An 18,279-nucleotide genomic window follows, 5' to 3' on the forward strand; every position below is an offset into this window, starting at 1 on the left:
AATCCCCAGCCTCCGTATTTTCTGCAATAGCCTACCGTGGGGAACCTTATCAAACGCTTTACTGAAATCCATATACACCACATCAACTGCTCTACCCTCGTCTACCTGTTCAGTCACCTTCTCAAAGAATTCGATAAGGTTTGTGAGGCATGACCTACTCTTTACAAAGCCATGCTGACTATCTCTGATCATATTATCCCTATCTAGATGATTATAAATCTTGTCTCTTATAATCCCCTCCAAGACTTTACCCACTACATACGTGAGGCTCACCGGTCAATAGTTGCCGGGGTTGTCTCTGCTCCCCTTTTTGAACAAAGGGACCACATTTGCTATCCTCCAGTCCTCTGGCACTATTCCTGTAGCCTATGATGACATAAAAATCAAAGCCAAAGGTTCAGCAACCTCTTCCCTGGCCTCCCAGAGAATCCTAGGATAAATCCCATCAGGCCCCGGGGACTTATCTATTTTCAGCCTGTCCAGAATTGCCAACACCTCTTCCCTACGTACCTCAATGCCATCTATTCTAATAGTCTGGGTCTCAGCATTCTCCTCCACAACATTCTCTTTTTCCTGAGTGAATACTGACAAAAAGTATTCATTTAGTATCTCGCCTATGTCTTCAGACTCCACACATAACTTCCCATCCCTGTCCTTGACTGGTCCTACTCTTACCCTAGTCATTCTTTTATTCCTGACATACCACAGAAAGCTTTTGGGTTTTCCTTGATCCTACCTGCCAAATACTTCTCATGTCCCCTCCTTGCTCATTTTAGCTCTCTCTTTAGATCCTTCCTCGCTACCTTGTAACTATCCATCGCCCCAACTGAAACTTCACACCTCATCTTCACATAGGCCTCCTTCTTCCTCTTAACAAGAGATTCCACTTCTTTGGTAAACCACGGTTCCCTCGCTCTAAGCCTTCCTCCCTGCCTGACCGGTACGTACTTATCAAGAACACGCAGTAGCTGATCCTTGAACAAGCTCCACTTATCCAGTGTGCCCAACACTTGCAGTCTACTTCTCCAACCTATCCCCCCCAAGTCACGTCTAATGGCATCATAATTGCCCTTCCCCCAGCTATAACTCTTGCCCTGCGGTGTATACTTATCCCTTTCCATCACTAGCGTAAACGTCACCGAATTGTGGTCACTGTCCCCAAAGTGCTCTCCTACCTCCAAATCCAACACCTGGCCTGGTTCATTACCCAAAACCAAATCCAACGTGGCCTCGCCTCTTGTTGGCCTGTCAACATATTGTGTCAGGAAACCCTCCTGCACACACTGTACAAAAAACGACCCATCTAATGTACTCGAACTATATCTTTTCCAGTCAATATTTGGAAAGTTAAAGTCTCCCATAATAACTACCCTGTTACTTTCGCTCTTATCCAGGATCATCCTCGCCATCCTTTCCTCTACATCCCTAGAACTATTTGGAGGCCTATAGAAAACTCCCAACAGGGTGACCTCTCCTTTCCTGTTTCTAACCTCAGCCCATACTACCTCGGTAGATGAATCCCCATCTAGCATCCTCTCCGCCACCGTAATACTGCTCTTGACTAGCAGCGCCACACCTCCCCCTCTTTTGCCTCCTTCTCTGAGCTTACTAAAACACCTAAACCCCGGAACTTGCAACATCCATTCCTGTCCCTGGCCCTGGCCCTGGCCACAACATCAAAGTCCCAGGTACCAACCCATGCTGCCAGTTCCCCTACTTTATTTTGTATACTCCTGGCATTGAAGTAGACACACTTCAAACCACCTACCTGCACACTGGCCCCCTCCTGCGACGTCAAATCTGTGCTCCTGACCTCTATACTCTCATTCTCCCTTACCCTAAAACTACAATCCAGGTTCCCATGCCCCCCCTGCTGCATTAGTTTAAACCCCCCCAGAGCTATCCGTGTATATGTTCACGGTTTTTCCCTCAGATAACTCTGGTGCCTGTGTGAGCGCCACTAGTTCAGCTACTTGCGCGGATTGACCTCCGTCAATCCTTCCTGACCTTATGGTTTCTAACTTATCATTCACTACTGCCCACCCTGTCCGGGGTGATCCTTCCACATATTTTTGTGACCCATCTACAAAGAGGGTCTCCTCAGCTGTTGTTAATGATGTGTCTTTTATTCTACCTTCTCCTTCATCTCTGTTTACATCTCCACAGGTGTGTGGCTCTCCTGTATCTAAAATCCCTTCTGCTGGATTCTCCCCTATATCTCTTACTATTACTATGGACTTGCTTGGGGGGTAGGAGGACATCTTCCCACGTGGCCCTCCTTTTTACCCTTGTGAGTGGGGGCTGCAGACAGTCAGCCCTGCTGACCTCGGAGGTTCCGTGATTCCTCCGGTTCTGTGGTGGACCTGGATCGGGTCGGGGGTCTCCCATGCCTCTCCCAACACACCGCCTCTGAGTGTCCATACTTATTACAGTGGCTGCAATGCTTCCCACTGTCTCCTGGTCTGTCTCCTTTCTGTGGGGCCCTGCAATCCCTCGCATAGTGCCCTTGCCGGCCACAATTGTGGCAGGTCAGTTTCGGCTTGGCCCAGTTCCCGTTACTGGGGTTGCTACTCTTTCTGGTCTTGCTCTGACCTGGGATGTCTCCTCTACCTGTACACCGCAAGCCCACTCTACCAACTCGTCGTAATCCTGGGACATAATCACTCCCATTTTTAGGATAGCCTGGTGGGCACTAGAGAGTCCATCTTTAAAAGCTTGGATGAACGCCCGATCCCCACGGCATGGGTTCCCTTGCCCTGAGCACTCTTGGTACACGTGGAACAATCGTTCCCCGTATTCAGAAGCTCCTTCCCCTTTCTGCTGTCTTGTGGTAGTGATCTTGCTCCAGTTAGTGGGAGCGTTCCCTAACACTCTCTGGATTTCCGTTTTAAATTGGGCGAAGGGGTCCTGCTGTGCATCTATCTCTGCTGTTAAAGCGACGGCATGTGTCCACCGTCCCCCGTTATAATCCTGGGCTGCAGGAGTGGCGGGTCCGCCAGCTACCTGCCTCCACTTATCTGCTGGACAGGCTGCCCTGACCAGCTGGTGTACGTCTCTTCGGTGTAACTGGTGTCCTACCCAGATTGTGTCTCATTCTTCCCAGAATTTGGTGTTTGCGCTTCTAGGTTGTAATTTGCCCAGGGAAGCCATGATCTGCTGTCTCTCACCTGGGGTAAAGGGTTTATAATTCGCTTTTGGCTGCACCTCTGTTCCCCCTCGGGTTACTGGAGCTAAATGGTATTCTACCGCACCCCACCCTGCCGGAGGGGTGGTTGGCCCCTGCTGTGTGGGCTCGTAAGGGGGTAGGGGATCAGTTTCCACGCTCCCTTGTTGTTCTCTCAACACGTGGTTGTGTTTCTCCAGTTCCCTTGCTCTAGATTCTAATTCCCTGATCTTCTCTTTGTCTTCCTTCCACTTTTCAGTAGAGGTGCCTACTTATTCAATTAGTCCTGCTAACTGATGTACTAACATTATTCCTATCTTTTTAGTCTTGTTTCAGCCGTCTTTCTTCATCTTTTTTATCAACACTTGTCTGTCTGTCATATATGTCTCGATAAGAGAACCTGCAGATCCCCTTTTTATACCATTGCCTGCCATCTCGCAGACTTCAATACCCCCGGTTACTATGAGTAAAGTGTGCTCTCTACTGGAGGGACTTCACTACCCCCCAGCTACTATTACTACCCTAGCACCGTCTGTACGGCCGCAGCTGCCTCCTAGCAAAGTGCGCTCTCTACTGAAGGGACTTCACTAACCCCCAGCCACTATTACTATTCCAGCGCCGCGCTATCGCTACCGTCTCTCAGGGTTTAACTTATACTCACAGTGTCCACTATTACCACCTCGGCAACGTGCTTCTCCACCGGAGTTCGGCTCTAGGTCAGAGTTGATCAGCTCCTTTTCCGCACCGCTAATAAGACATTGGACAGCCCAGTACCCAACTTATGCTCTACTGTCTTCCTTTGTCCTGGATCTGTTCCTATCTGTCCTACTGGCACCCCGCTGGACTCCAGGCATCAGTTATGTCTGCTTTATTCCCTGCGTCTCCATCTTGTGTGTCAGGCAGCCATCTTCTGTGCCAAGTGCCCTTTTGACCATTTCCCACTTCACCTTCATTTCCTGTACTGAGGAGCTCCAATCGCTAGTGCAGGAAGCGTCCCAATCTCTTGATCCCCCAATGTGAACCTTGTACCCTCCCAATGCACCTGTTGGGGGGTCTTGAGCCCTCCGCATCCCACCTGATAAGAACAGGGCATCCCCCGGCCCGATACCTGGCAAAATGCTTCCTTGGCACCATGGCAATGCCAGCCTGGCACATGGCAGTTCCCCTGCCAGCTTGTGCCACTTGGGCACCTTGGTAGTGCCAAAGTGCCCAGGTGGCATCAGCAGTGCCAGGGTGCCACCGTGCCCAGAGGCCGACCACCTAGGGGGCTCCGATTGCCTGGGAGAACTCCCCAAGTGCCGTTCCGCCTGGTCCCCATTTGTGGAGACCAATACTAAATAGCGCCCAGCTGGGGCCTCCTTAGCGAGTGTATATTCAAATGTGCCTAACTGCACACTTAAATATGCAAATTTAGGTCTCACTTATTGGGGACGGGATCCAGATCGCAACATCTTGCGAGATCCCATTAGATTTCACAAGGTGCAGCAAGCCGGGTAAATCTCGCGAGCCACGTTGTGTCCAGAGTCAGATGCAGTGCAGCTGTTAGATTTTGGCCTAGGTCTTTAGCATTCTCTATCCACCTCGAGACTGATGCTAGCTCTGGGTCATGTGCCATTTTACAACACTGTGTGGGCAGTACTTTACTCAGTGTCACACTAACCTTTTATGTACCAGGCCCCACAACTACAGTTGTTAGGCAGTTTTTTATGCAGGCTATTTTTACCACCTGGAACAGCTACTGATTGTGTAATGAGGACAGATTTGTTACGATGGTTCTAAAAAAACTGGAAGAATTTCTGGGAACAATAATATAGCACAATCTTAACCTAATGAGATAGGAACAAGCCAACATACAAAGTGGATGGTGAGGGGTGAATTTTCCGAAATTGTGCTTCTGTCTATGGACTCTAGATGTGGTACTTGGTGACTAGACCGACTGCACTCATACTCTCGATACTTGCTTAACGCTTGTTTATTAGTACTACATCTAAACAAGTTACAGAGAAGCTATTTTGCTCACAGGCATGATGCTCCAATCTATCTTACGGTATCTCTCTGTCTCTCAAGTCTAACACATGACTGACTGATGTCAGTGCGACATCGTCATTTATGTCATACATTAGCATATCTCATCTGGTGACATAGTGGTATTGTCGCTGGACTAGTAATCCAGAGACCCAGGATGATGATCTGGGGACCCAGGTTCAAATCCCACCATGGCAGGTGATGGAATTTAAACTTAATAAAATATCTGGAATTCAAAGTCTATTGATAACTATGAAACCATTGTCTCACCGGCAGGACAGACCCAGCAGAGGTGGTGGCACAGTGATATACAGTCGGGAGGAATTGTCCTGTGTCATGGGCCAGGGTTTAGAGAACCCCAAAATGTATCATGGAGTTCATTTAACCCACATCTGTTCATCGATTGTGGTATGGGGAGCACACTGCCCAATCTACAGGTGTGGTACAGCAGAAATGGAAAAGTATTTTTTAAAGCAAAACAATGTTTATTCTATGAACTCAAGTTAACCTTTTTAAAACACAGTGAACATCTTAGCAACGATCAATTCAAATACGACCCCCAAAGAATACAACACTAAGTAATAAGTAATAACTTCCCAAACAACATCCAGCCAAAAGAAACGCCTTTTGCCGGAAGCACATCAGGTTAAAGTCACTACTGTTATTAGTTTTAAATCACCAGGATAGATTTACAGTCTTTAGATTACAGAGAGAGATTCGTACACCTGGCTGTGACTGCAGCTATCCAGCTCTGAAAACGAAACTAAAACACACCTGCAGCCTGCTCAAAAACAAAAGTAAAAATCTGACAGACAGCCCAGCTCCACCCACTCTCTGACATCACTGCAGTGGTAAACACCCATTTCTTAAAGGTACTCTCACTGCAGATATTTATATACACACCATTTATAAACACCCATTTCTTAAAGGTACTCTTACATGACACCTCCCCCCAAGAAAAAAAAAAGAACCATCAACTTCAAGATGGTTTCATTTAACACCTTTTCACTATTCTTTAAGAAATGCACACAGTAAATATACTTTATCGTTTCAAAAAACAACACATGCTAACAGGTATAATAATATCGTTCATTTTTGTTCTTCTTCCTCCAACTGAAATTCTTCCCAATTGACAATCTCTTTGAACAAGAAGGTCTCTACACGATCCAACCATTTCTCTACGCCTTGGCATGTCTCTTTAAAGTCAGATACTTCAGTTCAGTCTGATCACAGAGTCCCATGTAATTCTGCAACACAGGAGCATTGGTTATCACAGCTTTCAGGCAGTCAAATGCATGTTGAAACTCCGCTGTCCACAGAAATTTTCGACGTTTCTTCAGCAAGTCATTCAGTGGAGCAATTAGGCTACAAAACCTTTGCCCAAATGTTCAATCAAATCCTGTCATGCCAAGAAATTGCATTATTTCCCTTCGTCTTGAGGGTATCGCAAACTCCTCAAGGAAGGTGACTTGGGCCTTTCCAAATTCACTTTTGGCTAGGTTTATCACCAAACCCACCTCCTGAAGTTGATCGAATAACTCCATCAGATGTTTCAAATGTTCTGTCCATGTCTGGCTGAAAATTACCAGATTGTCGATGTATACCGCACAAGTGGGTAATCCACTTTGTTAGTTAACCGTTGAAATGTGGCTGGGGCGTTTTCATGCAAAATGGCATAACTTTGAATTGGTATATACCATCTGGAGTCACAAAAGCTGAAATCTCCTTCGCCCCTTCGGATAAAGATACCTGCCAGTAACCTTTAAGTAAATCCAGTTTGGAAATAAAAACTGATTGTCCCACTTTCTCAATGCAATCCTCCAAACGTGGGATAGGATAAGAGTCTGTTCTCGTAACTGCATTAACCTTTCTGTAGTTCACACACAACCATTGGGTACCGTCTGGTTTTGGTACTATCACTATGGGTGAGCTCCATTGGCTGCAACCCACTTCAATTATGCCATTTCTAAGCATACTCTCAATCTTTTTGTTAACCTGTGCCAATTTTAAAGGGTTAAGTCTGTATGGATGTTGTTTGATTGGAACAGTATTTCCCACATCTACCTCATGTAGAGCCATTTTAGTACTGCCCAATTTATCTCCACAAATATGCCCATGAGATATCAATAACTCTTTCAGGTCAGTCCATTTTTCCTCTGGAAGGTAACTCAACAATTTATCCCAATTTTTAAGAACATCCTAATTTTCCAATTTAATTTGAGGTATGTCAAATTCACAGTCATCTGGGTTTTGTTCGTCACTTTGAGTTAGAATCATTAACCTCCTCCTTTTTCTCTCCTTCCCTTTCAAAATACTTTTTAAGCATATTCACACAGCACACTCGGTGAGTCTTCCTTCTATCTGGTGTTTATAACCACATATTTCACCTCATTTAATTTCCTTTCAATCTGATACGGTCCACAAAACCTTGCTTTTAAAGGTTCACCTACCACTGGTAACAATACTAAAACTTTATCTCCAATGGCAAAACTATGAACTTTGGATTTCTTGTCTGCTACCCGTTTCATCACATTTTGTGCAACTTTTAAATGTTGTCTAGCCAATTCACCTGCTCTATTTAATCGTTCCCTAAAATTTGACACGTAATCCAATAATATAATTTCCGATTTCATACTCACCAATTTTTCCTTAATCAATTTAAGTGGTCCTCTTACCTCATGACCAAAAATTACTTCAAAAGGACTAAATTTGGTTGATTCATTCGCTGCATCCATAATTGCAAACAATACGAATGGAATTCCTTTATCCCAATCCTCTGGATAATCGTGGCAATAAGCCCTCAACATTGTCTTTAATGTCTGATGCCACCTTTCTAATGCTCCCTGCAATTCTGGATGGTCTGTAGTTGATTTAAATTGTTTTATTCCTAAGCTATCCATAACTGCTTTGAATAATCTGGAGGTAAAATTTGATCCTTGATCCGATTGTATTTCTGTGGGTAGTCCATATCTAGTAATGAATTTAAGTAACTCCTCCACAATCTTTTTAGCTGTAATATTAGGTACTGGAATAGCCTCTGGAAATCTAGTAGACACATCCATTATCGTTAAAAGATATTGATTTCCACTCTTTGTTTTAGGAAGTGGTCCTACGCAATCAATTAGGACCCTTGTAAAAGGTTCCTCAAATGCTGGAATGGGTATTAAGGGCGCTGGTTCTATCACTGCTTGAGGTTTCCCGATCACTTGACATGTGTGACATGATTGTCAAAATTTAACTACATCTTTATGTAGCCCAGGCCAATAAAAATGTTTCTGGTTTTTAGCCTTAGTTTCCTTATTCCCAAATGACCTCCCACTGGTACCTCATGTGCAACTCGCAACACCTCCTTTCTATACCCTACAGGCAATACTACTTGATGAACTTCTGCCCACTTTTCATCCGCCTGCATTTGTAAAGGTCTCCATTTTCTCATCAAGACATCACTTTTACGGTAATAACAGTCTGGTATATACTCAGATTCTTCTTCCGTATATGCTTTCTGATACATCCGTTTTATTTCTATATCTTTCTGTTGTAACTCTGCCAATTTTCCTAAAAATATCAGCCTCATCCTCCACCTATTCTTGGTCTTTTTCAACCACCCGATCAAAAATCGTTTCTGATAATTGCACTTCAACGTCATCTTCACTCTTTGATTTCTCCTCTTGTCTTGACCTGTGACTTTGCGACCTTGTTCCTACACAATCCGTAAAAATCCCAGGATATTTGTCCTTCAACCCTTCAGTTGTCTGATTTTCCACTGGCTTATCAACCACAGTAGGCATCACTCCCACCTATATCATTACCCAAGATAAACTGTATTCCTGGACAAGATAGTTTCTCTATCACTCCTACTACCACTTCACCACTCTTCACTGGACTTTCCAACCTTACCTTATATAATTGAACACTACTCTCACCCTGAATTCCACATATTACCACCTTTTCTGGCAACATTCTTCCCAAACTACATAACTCCTCATCTCTTACCGTTAAAGATTGACTAGCTCCCGTATCTCTTAAAATTGTGACTTCTTCACCTGCTCCTCCTGATACACATAAGTAAACTTTACCCACACAAGTACATTCTTTAAAGAGATCTGGCATCTTCTTATCAATTACCTCTTGATTAGGCTGTACAATCTTTTGCACCTCCTTCACTTCACTTGCGCTTTCCTTGACCACTTTAACAAACCCTACTATCTTATCCTGTTTTACCACATCAGCCTTCCCAGTGCTTTTCTTCAACCATCAACACTGTGACTTTACATGGCCTGGTTTATTACATGGAAAACATTTGAAACTTTTCATTTCTTTTCCACCCTCCTGGATTCCTTTTTTAATCTGAGGTACACTCTCATTATCTCCCATCAGATCACATTTACCGTTACCACTTGAGTATTTCCAATGTCCCCAGTTTCTATCCCTCACAGGCTGAAACTGATGTCGGAAACCAAGCTTCGATTTATGAACTAATTCATAATAATCTGCCATTTCTGCTGCTAATCTTGCAGTTTTAACCCTCTGTTCTTCCACATGAGTTCTCACTACATCAGGAATTGAATTTCTAAACTCCTTCAAAAGTATAATTTATCTGAGAGCTTCAAACCTTTGGTCTATTTTCAAAGCCGTTATCCACCTATCAAAATTACTCTGTTTGATCATTTCAAACTCCATGTATGTTTGACCAAATTCTTTCCTTAAATTTCTAAACCTTTGTCTGTAGGCTTCAGACACTAGTTCATATGCACCTAAGATGGATTTTTTCACCTCCTCATACGTCCCAGATACCTCCTCCGGTAGTGATGCAAACACTTCACTAGCCCTACCTATCAGCTTTGTTTGAATCAGTAATACCCACATGTCCTGTGGCCATTTCATTTGTTTAGCTACCTTCTCAAATGAAATCTAAAAGGCTTCCACTTCCTTCTCGTCAAACCTTGGCAATGCTTGGACATATTTAAATAGATCCCCACCAAGTCTTCGACTGTGGCGCTCTTTTTCACTCTCCTCATCACTATCATCCAACTGCACGTTTCCCTTATGCCTGCCAATTTTAACTGACTGTCATGTTTCATGGCCATTTTCTGAAGTTCAAACTCTCTCTCTTTATCTTTTTCCCTGATCTGTATCTCTCTCTCTCTCTTTCCTTTTCCTCTCTATCTCTTTCATACTCAAGCTGCTTTAATTCTTTCTCATGTTCCGTTTGTTTCAGTTGTAACTGAATTTTTGCCATTTCCAATACGTCAAACTGTATCTCAGGCAACTTTAAATGCTTAGCCACCACCATAATTACCTCATCTTTTCACATTTTGTCAGGTAATGTTAACTGCAATGTTTTTGCCAAATCTAACAGTCTGCTTTTAGTCTCTGTCCGTAAGGTACTGCGTGTGACCGTCTCCACCCCCAAACACGTCTGAGCCTCTGAAAGAGCCATTGTCCACAACACACTCCCCGCTTAAACTAGAATACCGCACCTGAAAAGCAATCACAATATGCTCACCCCTCACTGTCTTTAAGTTCACAAAGCCAATCCAGTAGATAGATTTTTATCCCCCTCAAGCCCCCAATTTGTTATGGACCAGGGTTTAGAGAACCCCAAAGTGTAACATGGAGTTCACATGACCCACAACATTTAATAGATTGTGGTATGGGATGCACAGGGCCCACTCTACAGGTGTGCAGAAATGGAAAACAATATTTATTCTATGAACTCAAGTTAACCTTTTTAAAACAAACAGCGGACATCTTAGCAACCATCAATTTAAATACAACCCCCAAAGAATACAACACTAAGTAATAATTAATAACTTCCCAAACAACATCCAGACAAAAGAAACACCTCTTACCAGAAGCACATCAGGTTAAAGTCACTACTGTTATTAGTTTTAAATCACCAGGATTGATTGACAGTCTTTAGATTACAGAGAGAGATTCATACACCTTCTGGCTGTGACTGCAGCGATCCAGCTCTAAAAACGAAACTAAAACACACCTTGCAGCCTGCTCAAAAACAAAAGTAAAAAGCTGACAGACAGCCCAGCTCCACCCACTCTGACATCACTGCAGTGGCAAACACCCATTTCTTAAAGGTACTCTCACTACAGATATTTATATACACACCCATGTATAAACACCCATTTCGTAAAGGTAGTCTCACATGACACCTGGGAGTCCTGAACATCGACTCAGGACCCCATGAAGTCTCACGGCTTCAGGGTAAACATGGGCAAGGAAACCTCCTGCTGGTTCCCACGTACCGACCACTGGCATGTGGTAATGAATCAGTAATTCTCCATTTTTAACACCACTCGGAGGAAGCACTGAGGGTGGCACAAGGGCAGACTGTGCTCTGGGTGGGGGACTTCAATGTCCATCACCAAGATTGGCTTGGTAGCACCACCGCTGATTGAGCTGGCTGGGCCCTAAAGGACACAGCTGCTAGGCTGGGGCGGCAGCAGGTGGTGAGGGAACCAACAAGAGGGAAAACCAAACTTCACCTCATCCTCACCAACCTGCCTGCTGCAGATGCATCTGTCCATGACAGTGTCGGTAGAAGTGACCACCGCATAGTCCTTGTGGAGAAAAAGTTCCGTCTTCACATTGAGGATACCCTCCATTGTGTTGTGTGGCAATACTACAGAGGGTCGAACAACTCAAGACTAGGCATCCATGAGGCGCTGTGGGCCATCAGCAGCAGCAGAATTATATTCAATCACATTCTGTAACCTCAGGCCTGGCATTTCCCCCACTCTACCATTACCACCAAAATAGGGATCAACCCTGGGTCAATGGAGAGTGCAGGACTGCATGCGAGGAGCAACATCAGGCACACCGAAAATGAGGTGTCAACCTGGTGTTGCTAACTTTTGGTTGGCTCTTAATTTGTTGCCCGTTGGGTCTTTACTGAATTTGCTCTGTTTCTATAACCTTTTCTCTAGAGTCGCCAGGTATCTTTATGATACCGCCACGAGGTTCAAGTTCAAGTACTGATCAATAACTCAACATACCAATTCGTAAGATTCAAATCAAAACACATTTATTATACACAGTAAATCACTACTTATGCATAAACTCTACTTTCTAGTCTATTCTCTATCACTAAAAGGCCTACACTTAGCTTCGGACTGGCCCGCCAGGTATGGGGAACAAATGGCCTTTCATTCGATCTGAGTCTGCAGGATTCAAAAGCTGGTATGGACTGGTAGCTAGGAGCGCCTATCTCGTAGCGAGCATTGACTGGAGACTTACTTGGTTGATGCAACAGCTTAGACGGTTCACTCTCAAGGGTTGATTCGAGTTGCTGAGTGACCCTGCCAAGAAGACCGATTTGAACTTGGGGGCTCTACTTTATAGTCCCCAGGGGCTTCGCGCCATTCGGGGCGGACCCCGTATCTGGTTCCAAGTGATTGGACTATGTTCCGATCACTTGGATCGATTTCTCCAATACTGGAGTTGTTTCCTGATCGCTGGGCGGTCCCTGAGTGTCCGTTGGCCTTCCTTTGTCTTGGCTCCTGCTGGCGCCGAGGAGTCTGGTTTGGCCTTATTCAGCTTAAATGTTTTGATTGTTCCCTGGGATCGCTCATTAGTATGCAGATGGCTGTGAGTTGCAGTGCTGTCTGGGCTTTTGCAAGTTCTAATACACAGGATTTCTGCACTTGCTAGTTTTTGCCTGTGTTGGCTGAATTTCCCTGTAGTCTTTGCGGACCTCCATTTTATGTCGGGAAGTGGCCAACCCAGGTGGCTGCACTGGTGAAGCTACAACACAGGACTACCTGTATGCCAAAAAGCATAAGCAGCAAGTAATAGACAGAGCTAAGCAATTCCACAACAAAAACAACAGATCTAAACTCTGCAGTCCTGCCACATCCAGCCATGAGTGGTGGTGGCCAATTCAACAGCTCATTGGACAAGGAAGCTCCACAATGATGGAGGAGCCCAGTACATGTGTGCAAAAGACAAGGTTGAGGCATTTGCAACAATATTCAGCCAGACGTGTGAAGAGAATGATCCATTTCGGTCTCCTCCGCTGGTCCCCAACACCACAGATGTCAGTCTTCAGCCAATATGATTCACTCTACGTGATATCAAGAAATGGCTGAAGGCACTGGATATTGCAAAGGCTATGGGCCCTGACAATATTCCGGCAATAGTACTGAAGACTTGTGCTCCAGAACTTGCCGCACCCCGAGCCAAGCTGTTCCAGTACAGCTACAACATTGTCATCTACCCAGCAATGTGGAAAATTGCCCAGGTGTGTCCTGTACACAAGAAATAGGACAAATCCAACCCAGCCAATTACTGCCCTATCAGTCTACTCTCCATCATCAGCAAAGTGATGGAAGGAGTCATCAACGGTGCTATCAAATGGCACTTACTCAACAATAACCTGCTCATGGACGCTTAGTTTGGATTCCGCCAGGGTCACTCAGCTCCTGACCTCATTACAGCCTTGGTTCAAACATGGACAAAAGAGCTGAATGCCAGAGGTCAGGCATGAGTGACTGCCCTTGACATCAAGGCAGCATTTAACCGAATATGGCATCAAGGAGCCTGAGTAAAACTGAGTCAATGGGAATCAGGGGGAAAACCCTCCACTGGTTGGAGTCACACCTGGCACAAAGGAAGATGGTTGTGGTGGAAATCACTGCAGGAGGTCCTCAAGGTAGTATCCTGGTCCCAACCATCTTCAGCTGCTTCATCAATGATCTCCCTTCCATTGTAGGGCCAGAAGTGGGGATGTTTGCGGATCACAGCACAACATCCAGCACCATTCGCGACTCCTCAGAAAATGAAGCACTGCATGTCCAAATGCAGCAAGACCTGGACAATATCCAGGCTTGGGCTGACAAGTGGCAAGTTACATTTACGCCACACAAGGGACAGGCAATGACCATCTCCTACTAGAGAGGATCTAACCATGGTCTCTTGACATTCAATGGTATTACCATCGCTGAATCTCACACAATCAATAGCCTGGGATTACCATTGATCAGAAGCTGAACTGGACTAGCCATATTAATACTGTAGCTACCAGGGCAGGTCAGAGGTGAGGAATCCTACGGTGAATAATTTACCTCCTGACTCCCCAAAGTCTGTCCACAATCTACAAGGCACAAGTCAGGAGTGCAATGGAATACTCACCATTTGCCTTGATGAATGCAGCTCCAACATCACTCAAGAAGGTTGACACCATTCAGAACAAAGCAGCCTGCTGGATTGTTTCACCTCCCACAAATATGCAAACAATCCACCACCGACAAACAGTGGCAGCCATGTCTACCAGCTACAAGATGCACTGCAGAACTCACCAAGGTTACTGAGACAGCACCTTCCAAACCCACGACCACTACCATCGACAAAGACAAGAGCAGCAGATAGCTGGGAACTCCACCACCTGGAGGTACCCACTCCAAGTCACTCACCAACAACCTGACTTGGAAATATATTGTTGTTCCTTCACTATCACTGGGGCAACATCCTGAACTCTCTCCCTAACAGCATAGCGGGTGCACCTACATAGCAAGGACCACACGGTTCAAGAAGGCAACTCACCACCACCTTCTGAAGGACAACTAGAAATGGGCAATAAATGCTGGCCTAACCAGCGACGCCCACATCCCCAAAGTATATTATCTCATTTTCAACAACACTTGGAAATCTTTAACTATTTATATTGTATTGCTGTTACTCCCTTTTTACAACAGCAATAGTGATCGGGGATTCATTAGTCTGGGGAATGGATAGGTGTTTCTGTGGCTGTAGATGTGACTCCAGGATGGTATGTTCCCTGGTGCCAGGGTCAAGGATGTCGCAAAGCGGCTGCAGGACATTCTGCTGGGGGGGGGGGGTGGGTAAACAGCCAGATTGTGACATTATCTTAAATGTAAAGAACTGCAAGGGTTAATGTACTGCCTAAATCAATCACTAGAGGGAGCTAGATGTACAACTATATAAGGCATCGATGCTGAGCCTTGTGGGTGAGAGGTTGAGGAGAAAGCTAGAGGACAGACTGAAGGAAAGATAGTGTGAGTGAGAGCAGATCATAGTTATGTCATAGTGTTGAGATTAGTAGTAGATGAGTGTAGATTATATGTTTATTATCAACTGTATTATATGGGAGTAAGTGTCGAATCCAATTAAGTAGTGATAATAAATTTATAGCTTTGTTCAATTTAAAAGCTATTAACAAAGAAACAAAGAACAAAGAAATGTACAGCACAGGAACAGGCCCTTCGGCCCTCCAAGCCCGCGCCGACCATACTGCCCGACTAAACTACAATCTTCTACACTTCCTGGGTCCGTATCCTTCTATTCCCATCCTATTCATATATTTGTCAAGATGCCCCTTAAATGTCCCTATCGTCCCTGCCTCCACTACCTCCTCCGGTAGTGAGTTCCAGGCACCCACTACCCTCTGCGTAAAAAACTTGCCTCGTACATCTACTCTAAACTTTGCCCCTCTCACCTTAAACCTATGCCCCCTAGTAATTGACCCCTCTACCCTGGGGAAAAGCCTCTGACTATCCACTCTGTCTATGCCCCTCATAATTTTGTATTGGTGGTCGTTGTGAACATTACGCCGACCATCCTAAAATTAGCAACACAAAGAACACTACACAGATGTTGTGGCCCATGTCGGTACAAATGACTTAGGTAGGAAGGGGGATGGGGTCCTCCAATCAGAATTTGGGAGCTGGGTAGATAGTTGGCAAGTAGGACCTCAAATGTAGTAACTTCCGGATTACACCCAGCGCCATGTGCAAATGAGTCCTGAAATAGGAGGATAAGGCAGATGAATGTGTGGCTGGAAAGGTGGTGCAGGAGGGAGGGCTTTAAATTCCTGGGATCAGTGCATGCTGGTTAGATCGCAGGAGTGGTCGGAATTGGGATCCGCGCTAGGCACCGATCAGTTGCCGATCTAACCAGCCCGCTCCCATTGGCGGGTTCTGGATCCCACCTGGATGTGGCGAGACACCAATTGTCATCAATTAAGGGCAAGCTCCATCTCATTAATGAGATGAACACCCTATCTAATGGCCACCCGGGACCTAACCTGCTCCTGTGCGAGAGGTCACGCGGGTGCCATTTATTTAGCATTCGTACATTAAAAGAGGAACCGAGTGCAATGGCTGCTGTGGGGATCGGAGGAGGTGAGTAGCCATTTTTGTTTTTGGACATGCAGCCCAGGGGCATAGGGAGATAAGGGAGCCCCAGGGGGGATGGGCCTGGTTGAGGGGCTGGGCGCCATCTGACGGGGGTCACTGCTGGGCTGGGAGGTTGAGGGGCTTAGCACCTGTGGGTCCTACAAGCCATACCTCAAACTGTGTATATCTATAACAGGGGCAACTACAGCAGCGGCCTGTCTGTCCCACCAAACACATCCAGCCCTGTGCAGGATTATATGGTAAAGGTCACTTTAACTCCCTCTGACTGTGAACAGCCTCTGACTCCACAGCTGAAGGCTATTGCTAATAAGGAATTTGCATTGTTAGTCAAGTGAGAACTTCACAGCTGCAGGTTGTGTTTGCTGCTTGTTCATGCTGGTGGCAATTAGGCCTGGAGGCTGCTGTTTCCTTCCTTTTCTGTAGCCGGAAAGAAGGACAATTTTTCTCAGATACCATGGGCGAAATTCTCCTGAAACGGCGCGATGTCCGCCAACTGGCGCCCAAAACGGCACCAATCAGACGGGCATCGCGCCGCCCCAAAGGTGCGGAATGCTCCGCATCTTTGGGGGCCGAGCCCCAACATTGAGGGGCTAGGCCGGCGGCGGACGAATTTCCGCCCCGCCAGCTGGCGGAAACGGCCTTTGTTGCCCCGCCAGCTGGCGCGGAAATGACATCTCCGGGCGGCGCATGCGCGGGAGCATCAGCGGCCGCTGACAGTTTCCCACGCATGCGCAGTGGAGGGAGTCTCTTCCACCTCCGCCATGGTGGAGACCGTGGCGGAGGCGGAAGGGAAAGAGTGCCCCCACGGCACAGGCCTGCCCGCGGATCGGTGGGCCCCGATCGCGGGCCAGGCCACCGTGGGGGCACCCCCCGGGGCCAGATCACACTGCGCCCCCCCCAGGACCCCGAAGCCCGCCCACGCCGCCTTGTCCCGCCGTTCAAAAGGTGGTTTAATCCACGCCGGCGGGACAGGCAATTTATCGACGGGACTTCGGCCCATCTGGGCTGGAGAATCCAGCGGGGGGGCCCGCCAACCGGTGTGGCCCGATTCCCGCCCCCGCCGAATATCCGGTGCCGGAGACTTCGGCAACCGGCGGGGGCGGGATTCACGCCAGCCCCCGGCGATTCTCCGACCCAGCGGGGGGTCGGAGAATGACGCCCCTGGTTCCTGGAACACTGTTTCAGGGTGACATATGAATCCAGAAGGCAATCGGGTTTGAAGAAAGATGACGCTACAGGACCTGGTGGGTGACATTGATCCAAATGGGCTACCTGATGATGCTGTTGACAAAATGCTTTTGCAGATTGCTGATGTTTTTGTTGCTGGTATGGTGAGTGCTGCATGTAACTGGCACGTCACCACAGGTTAAGCACGCTGGAAGTTAAGGATGTTCAACTGCACCTTGAGCACCAGTGTAATATGCAGATGCCAGAATTTGATTTCGGTGAGATTGGGCCGTGTGGGAGGGCCTGCACAACTGTGGCTCCTGGATGGAGAATGGCACTGATACGTGGAACGAGTAACACATTGATGGACAGATCATTTCAACGACAAAGTTCTGGACATGAGAACACATTCTCAGGCTTATCCTCCATTTGTCTTGAGGAACCTGTGCGGGGTGATACCGTTAGCTTTTTTGTGAAACTGAGCTGATATAACTTTGTATTGGTACCAATATGGAATGGTAACATTTCCTTGTTCCTTAATGATTAGTGTGATATGTGGAATGTTATGTAGTTTATTTTCAAATTGTTACTGTTGACCATTTACTAAACAAAACATTCTCATGGGTACAAGTGCCATGTCTCAGACGAGTGTTATTGCCTTGCATTCCAATCAAACCGTGAGGCCTGGAGCTTTGCCTGAACCATGCATCACAGAGGCAGCAGCCAACAATCAAACACTCTAGAGCTGGGCTT

The sequence above is a fragment of the Scyliorhinus torazame genome, chromosome 10 (assembly GCF_047496885.1).
Source record: "Scyliorhinus torazame isolate Kashiwa2021f chromosome 10, sScyTor2.1, whole genome shotgun sequence".
NCBI classification, from domain to species: Eukaryota; Metazoa; Chordata; class Chondrichthyes; order Carcharhiniformes; family Scyliorhinidae; genus Scyliorhinus; species Scyliorhinus torazame.